This window comes from Tachyglossus aculeatus, unplaced genomic scaffold (genome assembly GCF_015852505.1).
Source record: "Tachyglossus aculeatus isolate mTacAcu1 unplaced genomic scaffold, mTacAcu1.pri scaffold_224_arrow_ctg1, whole genome shotgun sequence".
NCBI classification, from domain to species: Eukaryota; Metazoa; Chordata; class Mammalia; order Monotremata; family Tachyglossidae; genus Tachyglossus; species Tachyglossus aculeatus.
The window spans coordinates 56,114-71,887 of record NW_024044940.1 but is presented as its reverse complement, the minus strand read 5'-3'; the positions used below and the strand labels follow the sequence as shown (position 1 = coordinate 71,887).

Below are 15,774 nucleotides of genomic sequence, written 5' to 3'. Positions count from 1 at the left end.
AGAAGCATGGCCCACAGGAAGCTGTCCCTGGCTATCACCTCAAGGTCTCCCATGGCTATCCCGACATGGACTATAGGGTAAGTGGCTGAAAGCGCCACTACCCGCTGTATGGCGTTCTGGCAAAAGCGACCGAGAAGCTCAGTCTCCTTCGGGAGAACACGGGAAGGGTTTCGAGGATAACACCATTCGAGAATCTCGGCTCCTTGGTGTACAGCCGCGAAAAGGCTACCCTCCCGAAATATCGTGACCTCCATGGGGAGGTGGGGTTCAGCTCGACAAGTATGGCTACCCGCCAACCGCTGTGTGATTTCTCGGAGTGCGCTTTTTGCGGACTCCGTCCATTCGCGGTGCGATTTAAGATTGGGGTCTCCTTTTAGGAGATCGTACAGGGGTTGCATGAGGGCAGAGGGGATGGGCGTTCTCGCGCGCATCCATTGAATCTTCCCTACCAAACCCTGCATATCGTTTAACGTGACGTATTTTCGGGGGTCAATTTGGGGTGGTCTTTGAGTCACCCGGGTCTCGGTGACGTCAAACCCGAGGTACGTGTACGGGGCTGATTCTTGTACCTTCTCAGGTGCTACGAATAAACCCTGGGCTGCGAGGGCTGCCACCACTCGCCGGGTGAGCGTCTGTACCTGCCCTTGGTCTGGCATACCCAGAAGGATGTCGTCCACGTAATGGACGATCATCGCCCCCGGGTATTCCTTGCGGAAAGGGGCGAGTATCCGCCCCACGAACCACTGGCATATGGTGGGACTACAAGACATGCCCTGTGGCAGCACCTTCCACTGGTACCGGAGTGCTGGTTCCGCGAAATTCGGGCTCGGGACAGTAAAAGCACACTTCACCCTGTCGTCAGGGTGTAACGGGATGCTGTAAAAGCAGTCCTTAATGTCTATGACCCGGATCTGGTGACTTTTTGGAATCATGTTAGGGGAGGGCAATCCGGGTTGTAGGGGTCCCATTGGCACAATGAGCGCATTGATTTTTCTTAAATCCATGAGGAAGCGCCACTACCCTGCGGCTTTCTTTTTTATAACGAATACGGGGGCGTTCCAGGGGCTGAACGATTCCTCTAGGTGCCCCTGTGCAAATTGGTGCGCAACTAGTTCCCTCAGCGCCTGTAGCTTGTCCTTGGTCAGGGGCCACTGGTCCACCCATACCAGTGGGTGTGGAAGCCATACCAGTGGGGGTGTTGACAAGCCCCGGAACCCAGTGGCCCCACCTAAAAAGGATCAGCTTCATCTATAAGGTGGGCTCCCAGCCCCTGCAGCACATCTCTACCCTACAGATTCATACGGAGCCCTTGAACGCACAGCGGGACGAACGCACCTTGCCTTCCCCGGCAAGACCAAATCAACGAACGCCCCGCCTCTCTCGCGCCTTGCAGTCCCCCCACGCCTTGCACCCCCATCGAGTGGTTTGCTAGTGGCCACTCCGCTGCCCAGCAGCAATCCTGAATAACGGAGCGATCGGCCCCGGTGTCCAGGAGCCCTTTAAGGGGCTTTCCCTCAACTAAGAGGGTCCGCCAGGGTTTATCAAGGGTTATTTCTTGTATTATTCCAATGGCTGGGGGCGGGGGATCAGGGGGCGGGGGGTCAAGGGGCGTAGCGCGAGCAATGACCATTCCCGATCCCAGGTATATACCATACGGATGATGGTTGGTGAGGGGAATCTTTCCGGGCCCTTCCCCCCGTTCGGATGAATGAACGACCCCCGCCGCTCTTGTCCGAAGCCCCACCACTAGGGCCCTCCAGGGGAGGGGCTGTATTGGGACGTTTACAATGTCCCCTGGTCGGATTTCCACTGGGGCCAGGCATCGGACTTCAGCCCAAGTGGGTCCCGGGACCGAAGCCTCTGGTACTCCTCTTTCCTGCCCCGCTTCCTCCTTGTCAGTCTGGCAGGTCGCGTCAAACTTACGAACGAGTCTCTCTGGCCCTTGAAAGGCCGCACGGAGGATACCATGTATAAGAAAGTCCACGTCCTTTAGCTCCCCCGGGTGGGAGTCCTCATAGGCCGTCATCTGTTCCCCAATAACGTCCCATCGCTCCTCCGTGATCCCGGAATCAAGTATCCACGGGGAGGTCATAGTTACCTTCCCTATAAATTCCCTTATTGTTTTCAGCTCAATCTTTACCCCTTTACTTTTCAATATCTTGTAACAGTACCGGGTGTACAATTCCTTATCTTCTGGCTTATATATGGGCAGCGATCGTACCGTCCCCATCTTCCGGCTGACCTTTAGCTACCTGGCCTACGGGGCACTCTCCCTGGTTTTCCCCTATGGGGGTACCCGAGCCCCACGTTGGGCGCCAGTCGTTGCTCCCCGGGGTTTCGGGGGCAACTCTCGGGTTCTTACCCTCTCCGGGTCTTCGGACGTCTCCGGATGCGGGCCGCGCGTTCACACCAGGAAGAGTCAGCCAGAGGTCCAAAGCTTGGTTGCCGTTTATTTGCTATCAGCGATTACATAGTTAATAAAGAGAGAGAGAACGAGAGAGAGAGAGAAAGGGAGGGAGAGAGAGCACCTGTGTGTGTGTGTGTGTGCGTGTGCACCCCCCCCTTGTCTTGTTCGTCTCTTATACCCCCCGTTTCCCGGGGGCAGGGTTTTCTCAGGCCATGTAGCACACTCACTCGCCACCCTCCAGCCACTAGCCTAGCAACAGCTCTGTCCATCACGAAGCGTTTGCTCTGGCTCGCCCCCAGCCACCCGTTGCCAACCATCGCTGGCTGCGGATATGGCCTTGAGGTTGCCTCCGAGCTTTGCAGGTGCAAGCTTGTTTTTCTTGCCCTGGTCCCTTTATCTCCTGTTGTTGAGTCTGTTTGGCCTTGAGCCGTTGGGTACGGTTTGTGTGCACATACTCCCTGTCTTTCCCACGCTCCCCACGCACACCCTCCGCGCCTCCTCCGCTAATCTCCTCACCGTACCTCGTTCTCACCTGTCCCGCCATCGACCCCCGGCCCACATCATCTCCCGGGCCTGGAATGCCCTCCCTCTGCCCATCCGCCAAGCTAGCACTCTTCCTCCCTTCAAGGCCGTACTGAGAGCTCACCTCCTCCAGGAGGCCTTCCCAGACGGAGCCCCTTCCTTCCTCTTCCCCTCGTCCCCCTCTCCATCCCCCCATCTTACCTCCTTCCCTTCCCCACAGCACCTGTATATATGTATATATGTTTGTACATATTTATTACTCTATTTATTTATTTATTTATTTTACTTGTACATATCTATTCTATTTATTTTATTTTGTTAGTATGTTTGGTTTGGTTTTCTGTCTCCCCCTTTTAGATTGTGAGCCCACTGTTGGGTAGGGACTGTCTCTATATGTTGCCAATTTGTACTTCCCAAGCGCTTAGTACAGTGCTCTGCACATAGTAAGAGCTCAATAAAGACGATTGATGATGATGATGAAGTGGGCCCTCAGAAAAATGGATGTGGTCGAGAGAGTGGAGGTCTCTGTGCAGGACTAATATAGATTTACAGGGGAAAGGAGTGTGAGTGAGGAGGCAGGTGAGAAGGTTATGATCAGAGAGAGGGATTTGAGAATTGGTGAGGGTGGAGACAATTCAGCGGTAGGAGATGATGAGGTCGAGTGTGTGACCAAGTTGGTGTGTGGGCGAGGTGGGGTGGAGCAAGAGGTTGGCAGCGTCAAGGAGAAATAGAAGGTGGGCAGCAGAGGAGTCACCAGGGATATCCATGTGGATGCTGAAGTCTCCAAGGATCAGAGTGGGCATGGAAAAGTAGAGAAGGAACGTGAGGAAGGGGTCAAAATCGTTAAAGAAGTTGGAGGTGGGACCGGAGGGGCGGTTGATGACGGCTACAAGAATCTAGAGGGGGTGGTAGAGGAGAATAAGGTGAAGAGAGTGATGGTCTGGCAAATTTGGAAGGGGGAGGGAGTTCCAAACTGGGGCGGGGGGGGGGGCGGGGGAAGGCTGGGGGACATGGGAAAGGTGATGGAAGTGAGATAGACAAGATCAGGACACAGCGAGTAAACGGGCACATTACTGTATCCACTCTGATGATATTGTATCTACTCCAGTGTTTTGTGTAGGGCTTGGCATATATTAAGTGCTCAACAAAATACCAATATCATTATTACTGAGGTCCTCAGGCTATAGGCCACAGGATGGTCTGGTTCGATCTTACAGAGGTTTGAGCTACATGTCCTGCCAGTAACACTTTGATAGTGTTAAAGGAGCCTTCAGTGCGGTCCCATTATGAAAGCGAGTGCATGGCCAACCCTCCTTATAAAGACTAAGAACATTACTGTTCCAGCTTCCAATCTGCTGGCCCTAGCAAGATGCCTGGGGGCATCTTGGGGGTGGAGGAAATGGGAGGACATGAACTGGTCCCCAAGAAGAGACCGCTGTCATTGTAGTGCTCCTAACTACACCAAAAGGAGAAGAGATATGTGGCCTGTGGCAAGACAACCCAGCCTTCATCCAGAGATTTGGGCTTATTTATTCTTCCCCCTGTATCTGTGCCCAGAAGAGCCCAGACCTTTATATTCATGCCCCAGATGATCTGGAATCAATGAACAGTTCCTGTCCCTTCTCAGTCTCTCAGGTCAACCCTCTCCTCACCCAACCACTTGCATAAATGAAAGAATTCATTTCACTTTCCTGCTCCACAGCTTCTTCATGACGATGTAAGAAAAGACCAGTAGGAGAAAACGTAAACATACACATCACCCCAATGTTGGCCACGACCAGCAGGTGGAGGACCTGGGTGTTTGTGCAAGCAAGCTTCAACTAAGGGAACGTCACAGATGAAGTGATCGATCACGTTAGGGCCACAGAATGGCAACTGGACTATAAAGAGGATCTGGATGGTTGCTTGAAGGAAGACTCATATCCAGACCACCCACATCAGCAGGCCACACACGTGCTGACTCATAATGGCTGTGTAGTGCAGGGGCTTACAGGTGGCCATGTAACGGTCAAAGGCCATCGCCATGTGAAGGATGATCTCAGCACTGGTGTACAAATGACCTGTGACATGCAGTCACGGAAGGAGATCGTTTTCCTCTCCTGCAGCAAATCTATAATCATCTTGGGAGCCAAACAGGATGTATAGCAGGTATCTATGAAGAACAAATAGGCCAGAAAAAAAGTACATGGGGGGGCCCAGAGTTTGACTGGCCTTTATGGTTATGATGATGAGCAGATTCCCCATTACGGTGACAAGATAGGATAAGAGAAAATGATAAAGAATGTTCTCTGACTGTTCAGATTTTGGGTAAAACCAAGGAGGATAAATTGTCGAATTTTTGTTCTCCAGGTTTTCCATGAAGGACATGGGTAAGAGTTGGTTTATCTAGAAAGAGAATAAAAATCTAATCCATATTGGAGTCATAATGACCAAATATGAAGATATTTGCGGGTTCTCTATTGTCGAATTTTTGACATATTTCCAAAATATTTAGGCTAAAAGGGACCTCCAGGTTTCAACTCTTCTAATTGCACAGTTACATAGCAGCACTGATTGAGTATCTAAGCATCAGCTCTGTTCAGAAGACAAGGGAGGAGAAAACTCACTTCCTGTCCTTGAAGTGTTTTCCATCTAACAAGGAAGTACCACAGATATAAAAAAAATGTGCATAACAATACCACTTCACATAAACTGGATCCTTTTTTATGGAACTAGTCAAGTACTTACTATGTTCCTGAGCGCTGTACTACGTTTTGAGATAGATACAAACTAATCAGGTTAAACACAGTCCATGGCCCAAATGTGGCTCACAGTCTTAATCCTCCTTTTACAAATGGGGTACCTGAGATACAGAGAAGTGAAGTGACTTACCCTAAGTCACACAACAGGCAAATAGTGGAGCCAGTATTAGAACCCAGGTCTTTCTGACTCCCATACTCGTGCTCTATCTACTAGGCCATGCTGCGTCTCTGATCATTCAGAACTGAATACAATCCAGATAGTCAAAAATCCAGAAAATCAATAATGTGGATGGGCTAGACCTTAAAGGCATTCCCACCACTATCTGACAATCAAATCAATCAAAAGTATTTGTTGAGCACCTTCTTTGTGCAGATTACTCTTCTAAATGCTTGGCACAGTTTAACAGATTTCTAAAACATAATCTTCCCTCTCAAGGAAATCATAGCCTGGTTGGGGGTCAGACCCAAAGAACATTACAGAAAAATAAGAGAAAGAAAAAATGGACATCAATAAATCCGATCATATTTATTGAGTGCTTATTGTGTGCAGAGCACAATACTAAGCACTTGGGAGATTATCGCACAACAGGGTTGGTAGACATGTTCCTTCTCACAACGAGCTCACAATCTAGAGGATATACACATATTCAAAAAGTCAAGGAACCATTTTTAGGTGTCCAAAGACACTAGGGTGTTTAAATAAAGGTGTAACAGAGTAGTATTTCTGTCAGAAATATTCTTAGCCTCGTTTGTACTGCAACAGGGGAGAGAAAGATGGTGGTAGGTATTTTACTAGTCTATAGGATGGTTTTCATATTTTCAAAGGGATAGAGAAATTTCAGGTGAGCAAGGAAAAGATGATCCACCTAAGGCGAAACAATCCAAATTACAATTATATGAGAATGGACTCAGAGTTATCAAGCATGGTTCAAGGGAAGAGACCTCAAAGTAACTTGATTTGTGATCTGGTTGCTCCATCTTGAGAAAGATAAAGTGGAACTGGAGAAGAGCCAGAGAAGAACAACAGAGATGATCAGGGGGGTGACGAAGCTTCCTTGTGAAAAGAGAACTAAAGCATCAATGTTAAAATCTGAGAGGTGGTGTGATTAAAGTCATTAAACTTATGAAGGCTGCAGACAGAGCAAATCTGGAATTGGTATGTATTCATTCATTCATTCAATCATATTTATTGAGCGCTTACTGTGTGCAGAGCAGTGTACTAAGCGCTGGAAAAGTACACTTCAGCAATAAAGATGCAATCCCTGCCAACATCGGGTTTACAGTCTAGAAGAGGGGAGCGAATAACACCACATGTGGAGAAGGTGACAAGCTGCAAAGATTTGGGAGGATGGTTCAAATCAAACAAAAGAAAACACTTCACCCTGCAGTAATGAGCATTTCACCTTCACTGTATTTTATTTTGTTTAATAGTTTTTTTTAAGCACTTCCCATGTTCCGGGCCTTATACTGAGCACTGGGGAAGATACAATCTGATCAGATCGGACACAGTCCATGTCCCACATGGGGCTCACAGTCTTAACAGAGCTCACAGAGAAGTGAAAAGAAGAGAAGTGAAATGAAGAGAAGAGAAGTGAAGCTACTTGCCCAAGGTCACACAGCAGACATCTGGTAGAGGGAGGATTAAAACCTAGTTCCTCTGACTACCAGGACCGTGCTCTGTCCACACGCCAAGCTACTTCTCTGTAACTGTTCACTGTAACAGGAAGAAGTGCTGGTGGAAAATATTAGTAGGTTCAGGGTGTTCGAATTAATGTGTGGATGAACAGATCAGAATGGTATACTAGAGGGACATAGGGATGTTGAAGGGGAGATTAAGAATGTAAGAAAGTAATAATTAATCACTAATATTAATTGAGCACTTACACTATGTGCAGAGCATTGTACTAAGTGCTTGGGAGAACATAATACAACCGAGTTGGTAAACATGGTCCCTGCCTACAAGGAGACTACAGTGTATCTGGGAAACAGACATTAAAATACCTAAATAAATTATGGATATGTACATAGGTGCTGGGGGCTAAAGGTGGGATGAGGAGCAGCATGGTTTAGTGGATAGAGCACAGGCCTGGGAGTCAGAGGTCATGAGTTCTGACCCTGGATCTGCCACTTATCTGCGGTAAGACCTTGAACAAGTCACTTCAGTTCTCTGGGCTTCAGTTACCTCACTTGTAAAGTGGGGATTGAAACTGTGTTCCCCATATGGAAGAGGGATGGTGTTCATTCATTCATTCAGCCGTATTGAGATCTTACTGTGTTCAGAGCAGTGTACTAAGCGCTTGGGAAGTACGTCAGCATCATATAGAGAGGGTCGGTACCCAATAATGGGCTCGCAGCCTAGAAGGGGGAGACAGACAACAAAACAAACCATGTAGACAGATGTCAAAATAATCAGAACAAATAGAATTAAAGCCATATGCACATCATTAACAAAATAAATAGAATAGTAAATATGTACAAGTAAAATACATAGAGTAATGAATCTGTACAAATATATACAAGTGCTGTGGGGAGGGGAGGGAGGTAGGTCGGGGGGATGGGGAGGAGGAGAGGAAAAAAGGGGATCATTCGGGGAAGGCCACCTGGTGGAGGTGAGCTCTCAGTAGGGCTTTCAAGGGACGAAGAGAGCTAGCTTGGCGGATATGTGGAGGAAGGGCATTCCAGGCCAGGGGAAAGACGTGGGCCAATGTTCGACAGCGGGACAGGCGAGAACAAGGCACAGTGAGGAGGTTAGCAGCAGAAGAGCAGAGGGTGTTGGCTGGGCTGTAGAAGGACAAAGGGGGAGGTGAGGTAGGAGGGGGCGAGGTGATGGAGAGCCTTGAAGCCAAGAGTGAGGAGTTCTTGCTTGATTCGTAGGTTGACAGGCAGCCACTGGAGATTTTTGCGGAGGGGAGTAGCATGTCCAGAGCGTTTCTACACAAAGATGATCCGGGAAGCAGAGTGAAATATAGACTGAAGTGGGGAGAGACAGGAGGATGGGAGGTAAGGGAGGAGGCTGATGCAGTAATCCAGTCGGGATAGGATGACAGATTGAACCAGCAAGGTAGCAGTTTGGATGGAGAGGAAAGGGCGGATCTTGGCGATGTTTTGGAGGTGAGACCGGCAGGTTTTGGGGACAGATTGGATGTGTGGGGAGAATGAGAGAGTGGAGTCGAGGATGACATCAAGGTTGCGAGCTTGTGAGATGGGAAAGAGGGTAGTGGCATCCACAGTGACGGGAAAGGCAGGGAGAGGACAGGGTTTGGGAGGGAAGATAAGGAGTTCAGTCATAGCAGGTGTGGGTCACTGCTTTCTCCATTTTACAAGTAACTTGGCCAGGTTCTGACACTAGTCCCATGAAAAAAGAGTTCAAGTTTCCTCTTTCTGGTAAATGATCCTTCTTTCTGTTTTCTTTCACATTCAAGAAAATCTAACTATAATATATATATATATATATATATATACATACACACACAGTTGTCTTTCATACTCAAAGGCCATTATGATTATGAGCTGCTGGAAGTAAGAGAAGAATTTCTCCAGCCATTTTTCCAGTGTGTAACGCCACTGTCCAGAGAAATACACAACAGAATCACAATTGGGATGGCAGAATCCTGACAGCTTTACAGCTGATCACTTAGCCTCTGATGGGATATGGCTGGGGTCAATATTCAAGTGACAGTGATAGCCAAGTAAACACAAAGGACAGAAATGGCCAAGAATTTTCTCGTGTCCATGCATAGAGTGGAGGAGAAAGTCACTCATTCATTCATTTGTACTTATTGAGCACTTACTGTGTGTGCAGCACCGTACTACGTACTTGGGAGAAACACAAGGTAGCAATGTCTCCCATACGCACTTACACGGTTTGCACAATAAAGGAGCTAAACTACAAATAATTGATCCACAAGCTTCCTTGGAGGATTTGGCCAAATAGCAGAGGCATTGCTCTTTCATGCAATGTACCAAACAGCAGTGACTCGGATATAATTCATTAATTGTGTTTTTGTCAACCACTTGCTAGCTAGAGCTTAAGTTACTTAGCTTACTAGCAAGTATAGCTAGGAAGTCATTGACTTAATATATGCCAATCACTGTTCTAAGGGCTGAGGTATATAAAAGTTATTAAGGATAACTTTGTTGTTATCCATTTTGCTCAAGAAGGAATGCTGACGGAAGAGCTCAAGGAAACAGATGTGGCTTTACGGTAACAAGTCGGCAACATATAGAGACGGTTCCTACCCAACAACAGGATCAGAATCTCTAGTGTTAGAAATCCTCTCTCTCAATCCTGAGAAGTTTTCAGAAAATTGTTTTCACTTCTAGGGAGAACTCCATTAACATCCAAGAGTCTGATGAAGACCATATCTCTAATGGCACCAAATCTTCTTTCTGAAGAAGGTTTGCAAAAAAAATGACTAAAGTGGATTTTACTTGGAAGAAACCTGCATGTCCCCCTTTGGAGGATTTGAACTGATCTTGGGAGATCTCACTTCTGTTTCCTTGAAGAGCACTTTATATAGAAAATGTTCACTAGGAGGTGAAAGCCATGATATGAATTACCTTAATCCATTATGAACAATAACAACAGAGTTTCGTCATTCTCACAGTGCTATTTCTCCACTGGCTGAATTCACTGAGGAGTTTCTCAGTGTCCAGGAAATTTGCTACTTCTATACCATCCTGTTATGGTGTGTAACATCTGCAGAGATTCTTCAAGGATGAATGCATCCACAGACCAGGCAGATGTTAAATAAGCAACAAGTTATTTGGCTAGGTATATGTGCCCGATTTCAGCCTGTTACCTCCCTACAGGAGTTCTGATTGGACAAAATATTTCATATTTCCTAACTAGGCATTTGAAGGTGCACTAAACTGGCCCCGATATAGCAACAGCAGCTGAAGTTTCACTACTTCATTCAAAGGTATTTAAGGAGCATGTACTGTGTGCAAAGCACTGTACTAAGCACAGAGGAGAGTACCATACAACAACTGACAGATTCCCGAACCACAACAAATTCACAGTCTAGAGGGAACCGAAGGGATAACTTTGATATCTCCATAGCAGTGAAGTCCAGTATTTCTTCAATTAATTCATTAATAGCATTTATTGAGTGTCTGCTGTATACACAGCAATCAATAAATCGTATTTATTGAGAATTTACTTTGGACGGCACACTGTGCTAAGCACGTAGGAGAGTAAAATACAGTTGGTTGACATGATCCCTGACCTAAAGGAGCTTGCAATAGAGTGGGGGAGGTAAACATTAAAATAAATCACAGGTAGGGGAAGCAACTGAGTATAAGGATATATGTATATATACATAAGTGTCATGGATGTGTGAGTACAAAGCACTGTACTAAGCATTTGAAATAGTAAAATAATTATAAGAATGATACTTACTAGGGTGCCAAGCACAGTACTAAAAACTGGAGTAGATGCAATCAATAAATCAACCAATCAATAGTATTTATGGAGTGCTAACTTTGTTCAGGGCACTTTACTAAGTGATTGGGAGAGTACAACGCATCAATATAACAGAAACATTTCCTGCGAACACAGAGCTTACAGTCTAGAGGAGGAGACAGAAATTAATATGAATAAATAAATTACAGATATGTACATAAGTTCTGTGGGGCTGGGTTGGGGGATGAATGAGGGGACCAAGTCAAGAGGTAAATGAGAGTTTAGTCAGGGAAGTCCTCTTGGAGGAGATGTGCCTTCAGTAAGGCTTTGAAAGTGGGGAGAGTAAATGTCTGTTGGATAGGAAGAGGGAAGGAATTCCAGGCCAGACGTAGGACATGATGATGATGATGATGGCATTTGTTAAGCACTTACTATGCGCTAAACATTGTTCCATGTGCTGGGGTAGATACAAGGTAATCAGGTTGTCCCACGTGGGGCTCACAGACTTAATTCCCATTTTACAGATGAGGTAACTGAGGCACAGAGAAGTTAAGTGGCTTACCATGGCGAGGACATGGGTGAGGGGCTGGCAGTGAAATAGATGAGATCGAGGTAGAAAGAGAAGGGTGATGTAAGAGGAACGAAGTAATAGTAATGATGGCATTTGTTAAGCGCTTACTATGTGAAAAGCACTGTTCTAAGCGCTGGGGGGGGATACAAGGTGATCAGGTTGTCCCACATGGGGCTCACAGGCTTAATCCCCATTTTACAGATGATGGAACTGAGGCTCAGAGAAGCTAAGTGACTTGCCCAAGGTCAAACAGCAGACATGTGGTGGAGCCGGGATTCGAATCCATGACCTCTGACTCCAAAGGCCGGGCTCTTTCCACTGAGCCACGCTGCTTCTGAAGTGTGGGCTGGGTTGTAGTAGGAGAGTAGCAAGGTGAGGTAGGAAGAGGCAAGGTGATCGTGCACTCTAAAGCCAATGGTAAGGAGCTTCTGTTTTACATTACCCCAATGTAAGCAGATCTGACATAGTTGCATTCCCATATGCGGCTCCCAGTCTAAGAGAGGAGAGCAGGGATCTTATTCCCAGTTTTACAAATGAGGAAACTGAAGCACAGGGAAGTTAAATGGGAAGCAACGTAGCCTAGAGGAAAGAGCACGGGCCTGGAAGTAAGATGAACTGGGTTCTAATCCTGGCTCTGCCGCTTGTGTGCTGTGTAACCTTGGATAGGTCATTGAACTTTTCTGTATCTCAGTTACCCCATCTGTAAAATGGGATCAAATCCTACCCCCTCCCACTTAGACTACGAGCTCTTTGTGGGATATGGACAGAGTCCAGTGCTCAATATGGTGCCCAGAGCTTGGTACAGTGTCCAGCACTTAGTACAGTACCTGGCCCATAGTAAGTACTTAACAAATAGAATAATTATCGTAATCTTGTATCCACCCAGGGCTTAGTGCAGTGCTTGGCACAGAGTAAGTGCTTTATAAGTACCACAAAAAATAGTGACTTGCCCAAGGTAACACAGTAAGTTGAAGAGGGGTTTAAACCTCTTGTCCCTGGACTCCAAGACCAATACTCTTTCCACTAGGTCATGCGTTCTGCTTCTCATATAAAATGAAAATACCTGATCCCTGTCCTCAAGGAGCTTACAATTTAAATTACAGATGAGACCAAGTAATAGAGTATATAAGATTTGAGATACTGTCCAAGGTAATATCTCACATAGAAAAATAAGTGATAATAATAATAATAATAATAATAATAATAATAATGGCATTTATTAAGCGCTTACTATGCGAAAAGCACTGTTCTAAGCATTGGAGAGGTTACAAGGTGATCAGGTTGTCCCACGGGGAGCTCACAGTCTTAATCCCCATTTTAGAGATGAGGGAACCGAGGCACAGAGAAGTTCAGTGACTTGCCCAAAGGCACACAGCTGACAATTGGCAGATCCAGGATTTGAACCCATGACCTCTGACTCCAAAGCCCGTGCTTTTTCCACTGAGCCATACACAAGGTATGCTTGCTCTGACAGGGCTACAGAAGGTCATCATTAAGCCTCTTGAAGGAATTTTAATTCTCCAGAAGATGGACATCAAATCATCTGGACAATTTAACTAACATTTTTGGTAACTTATGAGATTGCTAAACTAAATTTGGATTGGATTTGGAGAAGTAATATGGCCTAGTGGAAATACCACAGATGTGGGAGTCAGAAGACATGAGTTCTAATCCTGACTTTACCATTTGTTTGACATGTGACCTTGGGCAAGTTGCTTCACTTCATGGCACCTCAGTTTCCTCAACTGTAAAATGGGAATTAAATACCTGCTCTTCCTCCTACTTGGACTGTGAGCTCTTTGTGGGACAGAAACTGTCCAATCAGATTATCCTGTGTCTACTTCAGGGCTCAGTACAGCATTTAGCACATGGTAAGCACTTAACAAATACCACAATTGTCATTATTTTCATTATTCTTCTAATTATTATTATTGTGTTTAGTGATGGTGAGATAACCATTCTGCATTATGTATAGCAACAATAATCTGAATGATTTTCAGGTTTCACTGTCAAAGAGTAATATTGTCCATCAAGAGCTATTTTTGTTTTGGAGTATATTCAAGATGGGTTTTGTTTCATCTGAAAGTGGGTGGCTATTTTGGTGATTAAAATGCTGATGCAGGGCCCACTTGTGCAGGTATGGGACATTCTTATTGATTTTCCCAAGTCCAGGTGATCCCTAAGGCTTTCCTCCTTCTTTCTTCATCACAGAATGTTGGCTCTGCTGCTTCAAATCTATCCAGATACCAAAAACAATCTCTCTTCTCCTTCACCCATAAAGTCATTACTATGTCACCCTGGACACACTGATTTCACTTATTGAGTATATAAACCTGAGTGTTCTCTCATTTACCAAAACTATCTGCTTTACCTTCTATTCTTCCCTTAAGAGGATTCCAATTACCATTAGAATGTACTAAAAGGAGTTTTTTAATTAAGGTGTATAATGAGAAGGAAGACTTAAACATGTGCAGGAAATGGCATTCATTGTTCCGACAATTCATAATACATTAAAACCTTCAAGTATGGTACTTTTAGAAGAGATTATACCACAGTCGTTTTCCTTAAAGCATTTGAAGAACCCACTGGTTTCTTCCTTCTCCCACTGAAAAAAACAACGTAATTCTCAGAAAGTGATTCACTTATCTCCTGAAGTCATTATTTGGCTCCATATCTTCCTCATGACATTTATCACCTCCTCATTTCCCACAGTGTAGATCTAGGGGTATAACATGGGAGTACTGAAAACATAGAATATGGCCACTGTTTTGTCCATGGGGAAGGTGGAGGCAGGCCTCATGTAGGTGAAGATACAGGGAACAAAGAACAGCATGACAACCTTGACGTGAGAGCCACAGGTGGAGAGGGCTTTGCACCTTCCCTCTGAACTATAACTTTTTAGGGAGTTGAAGATGACCATGTAGGAGAAGACCAACATGAGGAAACAGACAGTGCAGATCAGGCCACCGTTGATAGCCACCGACAGGTCCACAACGTAGGTGTTTGTGCAGGCAAGTTCTAACAAAGGGTACATGTCACAGAAAAAAGGATCAATGACATTGGGATCACAGAAGGGCAGCCGGAATAGAATGGGAATCTGAATTATTGAATGAAAGAAGCCCAATACCCAGGCTACCCCCACCAGTAGGACACACACCTGCCGGTTCATGATGATCAAATAGTGCAAGGGTTTGCAGATGGCCATGTAATGATCAAAGGCCATCACAATGAGAAGGATGACCTCTGTCATTCATTCATTCAAACATATTTATTGAGCGCTACTGTGTGCAGAGCACTGTACTAAGTGCTTGGGAAGTACAAGTCGGCAACATTTAGAGACGGTCCCTACCCAACAACGGGCTTACAGTCTTGTCCTTCCAAAGAAGTGTGATAGAAAGAGCTGGACCATACAGCCATCATAGGATATGACATTTCTAGCAGACAGGCTGTCTACAATCATTTTGGGAGTAGTGAAAGAGGAGTAGAAAGCACCTATGAAAGATAAGTACGAGAGGAAGTAGTACATAGGGGAGCTGAGATTCTGACTGGCCTTGATGGTTATAACCACAAGCAGGTTTCCCAAAAGAGTTACCAGGTAAATGATTAGAAACAAAACAAATTAATGTTTCTGCAACTCTGGATTCCGGGTAAGTCCCAAGAGAAGGGATTCGGTCACACTGTTCCTTTTTTCCATCAATTCAGTGTTGGTGATGATCAGACCAGTGAGCATGCACAACACAGAACTGATTACTTGAAAAGATAAATATAATTGAATTTCTTTAGTACAATTTCTTGGGCTCCTGCTTCCCAGAGGAAAACATGGAAATATGTAGGATTCATCCTTTAACTCACTGCCCTTGCCCCTCCCCACTTCCTGTTCTCCCTCTTTAATAATTATCAACTCCTTAGATTCCTTATATCCTATATCCTGCAACCTTTCTCTCAAACTTTCAATGCCCACCCACTCTTGACATCAATCAATCAATCAATGTATTGAAAGCCTACTGTGCTGGTTCTCCTGGTTCTCATCTCTCTGGCTGCTCAGTCTCAATCTGTTTCCCAGGCGCCTCCTCTGTCTCACATCCCCTAACTGTGGGGGGTCCCTCAAGGTTCTGTTCTAGGTCCCCTT

General features: G+C 45.6%; 1 pseudogene; it reads right to left on the bottom strand.

Annotated features, from left to right (window-relative positions):
• Window positions 1-14,283: 14,283 nt before the first annotated feature.
• On the bottom strand, window positions 14,284-15,339 carry LOC119923715 (annotated as a pseudogene).
• Window positions 15,340-15,774: the final 435 nt, after the last annotated feature.